Here is a 7,432-nt window from a genome sequence, read left to right on the forward strand (position 1 = left end):
ATCAACACCTGCAGTTCCTCTGCTGTCTGAGTGACGATTCCAGAAGGCCAATGATTACACTCAGACATAATTTGTATACCCTTCCCTTGACATGCAGATGAAGTCAGGTGTGCCCATGAGACCGGCCGGCTCCCGTTTGCACTACCAGCTGCTGCCGTACCAGTGCAGCAGAGCGACATTGGACTGCTGCTTGGAGCTGTCTCCGGGTAGGGCTTTCAGCTCTGGGTGTGCAGGGGGAGGCTGCTACTGGCCTGGGAAGTGCTGCAGTGCAAACAGGCGCTGTGAGGGGAAGGCATTGCTGGCAGGTGGGCAGCAGCACCTGGGCACACACAGGTGTGCAGGGCTGGGGCGGTGCATGCACTGCTGGGGTGAGTCCTCACTGCAGCAAGTCTGTGCTGGGATGCCAGGAAGGCATGGCCGTGAGTTAGAGAGGTCCCAAGGATGCTGCCACTTGCAAGCTCTGAATGTGTCCTCTCCCAGCTTTGCCCTCAGTCCCCTTCACAAGCGACATGCCTATTTATTTAAAGGGAAAGAAAAAAGATTGCAAGTCCTGATATGATGCTTTTCATTTGCCGAGTGAAATGCTGAAAGCATTAAGCGTGCAGAGCGAGGGACGTGGTGAAACAGCTGAGGAATGGCTTTACATGCAGCACGTATTTGTTGTTGTAGCCATATTGCTGACAGCAGATGATGGTTTGCCATTGGCTCTGGATGTGGAAAAAGAGGTCTCAATGACAGCAAACAAATAGGGGCAAAGCCCTCCCCCTTCCTTACAATCAGATCAAGGCCATGGACTCTTAGCGTGATTGCTGTGACTAAGGCCCTGTTTTTTGCAACATGATCCACGTGTACAAATCCCACATGGAGCAGAAGCCCAAACTGCAGCATTTATTTGACATTTCAGTTGAGAAGGAGAACAAACATGTTCTGTACTCATCTTTTTTCAGCAAAAACAATTAACTTTGAAACAAGGGCTTTGATTGCTATCTCTCTGACGTCACCTTTACATTGATGTGATTCTATAGGCTGCGGTGGGGTCACTGCTGATTCACACTGGTGTGAGCAGGGAACAATCAGTCTCTGTGCTTTTGGGGCAGTGAAGGTGCTTATGTTCTGTGTAAAGAAAGAAAATCGGTTACACAGCTTAAAGGGTAAATAAGTTAACTGAGAAATTCAGAAGGAGCCAAAAGCATTATAAGCAAAGATACTGCAACAATGTTCTAACTGTACTGCTAGTTTAAAAATATACGTAGCCTAATTAGGTAAAGATTGACTTAGCTATAAATATGTACTGTGATCTTTTTCATTTTCGAGTTTTAATTGACATCCAAAGGTGAGCAATGGAATAACTTACTGGAACTTCGGTGGTTTCACTGTGCACGCTGTACCTTATTGCCTTTGTCTGAGATCCTTGTGTGAACATCAATTTCCCTTCCCCTTCAAACAATGTTATGCAGCATGAGAATAAATCACTCTAAGGACTACAATTTCAGGTTAAGTGGCGCGAAAGCAGCAACGAAAGCTCTCCCGAATATAGCCACAGTGAAATCCTAGCTCTGTCTGTGTGAAGGGGAGCTGACCTTTGTACATGGGCCAAGGATTTCACCATTCATGACATTTAACAGGCACAGATGTATTTTTTTACATGTCAAAGTAGAATCAAGCCTTTCAATGTCCTGCTCTTCGTGCTCATTTTGTACTGTCTGTGCCATTATACTCTCTGTTTCCAGAGGATGTCAGACTCCCAGAAAGGTAACTTGTTTTGATTGACAGTAGAGTTTACCAACATTATACTTGAGGTGGTTTGGGCTTGATCTTATCAGAGGAGCCTTGGTGTACTCAGCAGATGGCTTGGAACAGGCCTAGGCAACCCTGCCAGCCAGCAAGGTGGGCCACCACGTCATCACCGCGGGCGGTACAGATACAGGACAGCAGCCAATGGGTGGCACTTTGGGGAGTGCTTTTCACCCAATGAAGAAAGAAACTGGGAACCAGTGAAACCTAAATCTGGGTAATTTTCATGTGCCTATACTGAAAAATCAGTCCTGATGACTCCATGCGCAGCCCTTTCTGTTCGGTGCCATTTCTATTCAGCCTTTACTAATAACACGCGGTGTGTCTCACTGAGTGGCCAGAATATATCAGAAGGGCTCTGGCTAATCACTATGCAACGAAAACTTTTAGAACTAGGCCATGGCAATTTTGCAATAGCTGTGGCATTTCCCTAATAAACCCCAACTCACTGTCTACTTTAGTAAATGACATGCAGCTTCTCCTGTAAACCACACGTGTGGTTATGCTAAATGCTGCCCCGCATTTAACAGTGTGCTACTTTCCTGTCCTACTCTCTCGCAAGCCTAATAGGAGCTGCGGCATTCATTTAACCTGGGTGGAACTGTCGGCTGCACTTGTTGTTCCAGAAGGTAATCGCTTTGCTACGTAAAGGACTTATCCTTTTCATTTGCAGTGCACACAGTAAACTGCCTGTAATTTTCATACAGTCAGCAGTGTGGCTGTAGTAATTCCTTATGTTGTGGATGTGCTCACTGCCGGTGTTCTCCCAGCTGTATTCGCACGACGATATTTTGCAGGGTGCTGGCTCTGCTTCACCTGCGCCTGCTGGGCTTCCTCATGAGCAGCCAGCAGTGGTGTGGCACACAAAGGCAAAGGACATGAGATGAGAGCTGCACAGCTGGGAGGAGGGGGCTGGGAGGTGCCAGCCCTTCTGGCAGGGTAGAAGGCCACGAGCTGGGAGTGGTGCTGCCTGCGACTGGGCAGGAGAGCAAACAGGGCTAAGCAGGCATCAGAGGGTGAACCTGATGAACTACCAGATGGAGTTACACCAGCGATTAATTGTGTGCAATTGCTTGTGCAGAGCTGCACTGGAAATTATTGCAAGATGGATCAAACCATTAGCAATAGAAAAACAGCATTGCAAAAGTCCAAATGCCTCCTTCCAGGTGTTATTCACTCACTTTCCACTGAAACTGATACAAATTATACGAATAGGGTGCTTGGCTTCCTGCGGGCTCACTGAAGCGGGTAACTGAGGAGTAGCCTGTGGATATACCTGCTCAAAAGCAAAGTGACGGTGCTGAGCGGTGAGAGAAGACCCAGGCTGGAAACAGTCCTTGTGCTTCTCCTTTCCCCAGAACTCCTGGTGCTGACAACATCTTGCCGTTTCTCTTGGCAAACTAATGTCTCTAGCTTCTGTGCAGGGAATGTTGGGGCTTGCTGCTGCTGCACAAACTCCAGTTTTCCTAAGGAAATGTGTACATTTTCTGATTAATGTTTCCATTGAGTTTAGTCCTGGGTAAACACTGAGTAATGTCAGAATTCATCAGCGAACTTGCACAATCCCCTTGAAAAAATATTGAAGAAAAATTGTTTCTAGCCTAGAATGAACACTGCAGCCAAAGAAAAGATCTTCTATGTAAAAAATGATTTCTCTCTCTTTCAGAAATTAACGATCTATTCACAGACATATAGTTTACTTTTCAGTGTCTTAATGCATGATTTGTCAGGTGCTGATTTAATGGAGCCAGCTGCTAGAGTCTTACCAGCTAAAGGAATCTGCTGCATAGGAACAAGGTGTAGCAGCAGTGTGGAGTCCAGGAAATGATTTCTGGCAAGGGATATAAGCTTTCTTTTTGAGAGGAGTGTAATTATCTCCCCATTGTTCCCACAGTTCCATCCTAACTTAGCGCTGGCTAAGCTCCAGAGGAACAGTTCTGCTTGCAAAATAAAGGAATTTGAGAGCATGTGGGAGAGAAAAGTAATTGGATGCCATTTTAATAACTTCAAGAAGTGAATTTAGGAGATCAGAACATGGTAATAGCTATATGGTTTTTACTTTAAAAGGGCCAAACAGTAGGGAAATTAAGCAGTGGGGTTGTTGGTATGAGCTATGTGAAAAGATAAATCCCTGTAGGCTGGCAAACCCATGTCTAACAGCAGAGCACCTATTGATTTGCACTTGTGTTTGTTTACTTCTCTTCATAATATTTAGCACCAGCCCAGTGACTTGTATTTCTATGAAAGACAACAACAAAAATTCCTGTACCTACTCTGCCACAGATCCTGATTTCCCAGTCCTGGTGCAGGTTTCCTGTGGAAGTAAATCCATTTACTCAACTGAAGCATTTATATCAGGGAGAGCTGATGTAACGAGCAGCGAATCAAGCCCACTGGTCAACGTTTTCAAAAAGTACCTAAAATTAGGTACTGAATTCTATAATTAGAAAACCAAATAGAGGTTGGCAGATTTTTAAAAATGCTATGGATTCTGCCAAAGTCAATGGGAGCTGTAGAATATTTTTCCTTTGAAAATCAGGCAGGAATGTAAATGCTCAGATATCATTACAGGCTGATGTTGGACATCCTGGGCCGAAGGTTCTCATTCCCTATGCCTATATATAACTGTATCAGCACTTAGTGCACAGAGCTCTCATTGGCAAGGACTCTGTGCTGCATGGCTATAACCCATCTTACCTGCCTTTGATACAACAGCCTATTTGGGAATTCAAAACAAAAAGATGAGTTTATTTTCCTCTCTTTGATCTTGAGACAAGCCTCAAATGTAACCAGGAGAGGCCTAGGGGCTGCTCAGATTTATACACAGAAGTACTGGAGGCTGAAGCCAATGACTACAACACGAAGGGAGGCAGACATAGGAAAGAAAACTTTCTCAAGCTATCCTCATTATTGTGGTTACAAGTATCTTTAGAAAGAATTATGAGAAAGTCTGCTCTTCCATTCAACTAGACTCACTTATGTATATACATTGAAACCAACCCCAAACTGATTATAACCCCTAAAACTAAACGTTTACAACATATGGCATTTTAATTATATGAGTTCATAATTCTCTCAGTGGCAGTTGGCTCCTCTGTTCCTACGGATTAATAAACCCCTACAAGCACATAACTCATTTCTATTTTAATGCTCTCTCCAAAGCAGCTACCAGTGACAAATTACAGTTGATTCTTTGCAGTTTGGTTGTTTGGTATTTTTTAGCACATTTCAAGTTTGTTGCACTGCAGTATGTATCTTGTAGACTATTTCAGATTCTCTAACTTCATCTTTTGTCTGTAATATTCTCCCAAGCGTGGTAGTTTTTTACCACAGAGGCAACCATGTCAGAAGCAATTGTGCTGCATCACTAAACAGGCAGTAATTACCTGCAGGAATTGCAGGAATCTCGATCTGCTGCATCAGGCGTCATTTCTGTGACAATTAATGCTGAAAGGACTCTTAGAGGTGTAACCAAAAACACCAAAAATACAGGCTGCAGGGACAGTGCCAAAAGCATGAAGACCTGAAGCTCTGAAAGAAAGCGCAGTCAGATGTTTGTCTTGAAGAACCTTTTCTGGAAAACTTTCTGTAAAAAACAAGGCTTGTTCCTATTGCTATGGGAACAAGGCTTATGTGACAGCACTGTGTCATGCTGCCCCAGGTAGGGACTTGTAAAATCCCAAGCTCTTGTTAGTGTTCCTACCGAGAATGAGGCTGCCACGGAAACTCGCACTTTTAAGCTCCAGAGACTGCGTGAGAGCCTCTGTGACTGCACAGACACTGACTGCAGCATGTGCTCTCACCTGTGCGGACACCGAAGATAATCAGATGTGAGATACAACCTGATAAGAAACCAAGTTCTGTTTGTGTTTGTTCTCCCAGAGGCAAGTGTTGGTTGGGGCTTGGCAGTAAAAGATCTCTTAGTGTTTCTAAGATAACCCTGCTTTTGTGTAACGTGTAACACAACTATACAGTTTTTTAGATGCTTTACGTTTGGTTTCTTGGGTCTGAAACACATTTTGGTTCTGTCATTGTTCTCAAAGAATTTTCAAGTATGCGTAAGCAAATTCCCCTGGCTGAATTCCCTAATGCCATATTTTCTCTGCATATTCACGCAGTGTGCATCAGTTGGTTGCTGACTGGGAGGAAAGGTATGAGTTCAAGCCATTTTTAGCCACTGTAGCAAAACTGAGTCCGCATCTTTCTTTGAGATGTTCATTCTCGTTTGGTTTTTAGTATTATTCATGAACTATTGTATGATTAGATCCTTCCAGTCTGTCTGTGGTCTTTTTTTGTTTGCCTGTTTTAGTTCTGTTATATGTCTGTGTGGTCAAAAGGGAAAGAGTCTTTCTTTGTCTGGACCTGAAGCATGGATCTCAAACATACCCCTTCCTCAAAGGGTCCAGAAATTACCTGAGTCAACAGGAGGAGCTGACCCCAGAATCTCCTACACAGCCACGTACACTAGGAGCATGCATATCACACCTGGCCTACTCTCGTCATATCCCTTAGGATTATCTCCTTCTTGTGATAAGAGGTTTTCAGGCTGGCACCTACATTTCCAATTGGCCTGAATGCTGAGGAAACAGGAAACTGTATTTAATATTTGGCCCATTAGTTAAGAAAACACAGTGGGAAAAGTGCTTTGAAGAAGTGTTTTCTCAGAAGCTGGGCCTATTTGTGTCTGCTGATTCTTTACAAAAAAGAAATGCCAAAGAGAGATTAAGACTTCAAAAATGATTAAAAATTAAAGACTATGTGACGCGTAACAGCTTAAGAGCTATAGCTGTATTTAAACAGTAGGAAGATAGATTTGATTTTGATTGCAAAACCAATATTAGAATAAGCTACAAACTAATTCGCAATTTTTTACAGCAACAATTAGCGGCTGAAGGAAGTGATTTTTCCTTCAGATGACAATCAGCAGCAGGAGGATCTGACAGGTGGCTGAATCATGCCCTGGGTAGTCATGCTCCACTTCACACATACATTTATTCACACTTCTTATTGCTCAGTCAAATTCCTCCTTTTATAATTCTGGATTGCCACATTTGCAATTATATCGCATCCGGCTGAGAGCTCCTGGTCTGTAATTGCCGAGCAGGGCTCAGCAGTCACTCAGCAGCAGCAGTGACACTCATGGACGTAGGGGTGTCACAGCAAAGCGCTGCGTGCGCTACTCCCACTGCTCTGTGTATGTCGGGCTATGACTAAAGGGACAGATGTTTACCGGCCAGTTTATCCTCAGAAGCACCCGCCCCATATCATGATGCCCATCTGATGAATGAGAGAAGGAAACAGGCACAGTTTACACAAACCAAACGGTGTAGAATTGAGCTGTTCTGAAATGCTCTATGCTTTGTACGTGTTGCAATAACACTGGCCGATCATCTCCCTGTGAGAAGGGGAGGTTACGCTGCTCCTCGGTGCCTCCATCCGCAGGGATCCCGGCACAGCTGGAGAACGGCCTTCCGAGCGGTCTGTGCGGGTACGGGCAGGCTGCCCCGATCCGCCCAGGACCCGGGAGGGGGCACTCGGCCCCCGGCAGCCCGACCCGGCGCCGCGTTGCCACGGCAACCGGGCTGCTCGTCGGGCGGAAGTGGCCGCAGCCGATTGGCTGCCGCGGGGCACGTGATGC

At 44.9% G+C, this 7,432-nt stretch overlaps 1 long non-coding RNA gene across 4 annotated transcripts; it reads right to left on the reverse strand.

Annotated features, from left to right (window-relative positions):
* Positions 569-7,382, reverse strand: LOC110404044. 4 transcript variants are annotated; one of them, XR_002442032.1, is made up of 7 exons: positions 7,113-7,382; positions 6,208-6,371; positions 5,498-5,597; positions 5,181-5,325; positions 4,068-4,108; positions 3,071-3,260; positions 569-1,113 (listed from the first exon to the last, which is right to left on the reverse strand). It is a non-coding gene; the product is annotated as an uncharacterized LOC110404044 (long non-coding RNA). The 4 variants fall into 4 exon arrangements; XR_002442033.1 differs by having other exon boundaries at positions 4,064-4,108; XR_002442035.1 differs by lacking the exon at positions 5,498-5,597.

This window comes from Numida meleagris, chromosome 9, assembly GCF_002078875.1.
Source record: "Numida meleagris isolate 19003 breed g44 Domestic line chromosome 9, NumMel1.0, whole genome shotgun sequence".
In the NCBI taxonomy this organism is placed as follows: Eukaryota; Metazoa; Chordata; class Aves; order Galliformes; family Numididae; genus Numida; species Numida meleagris.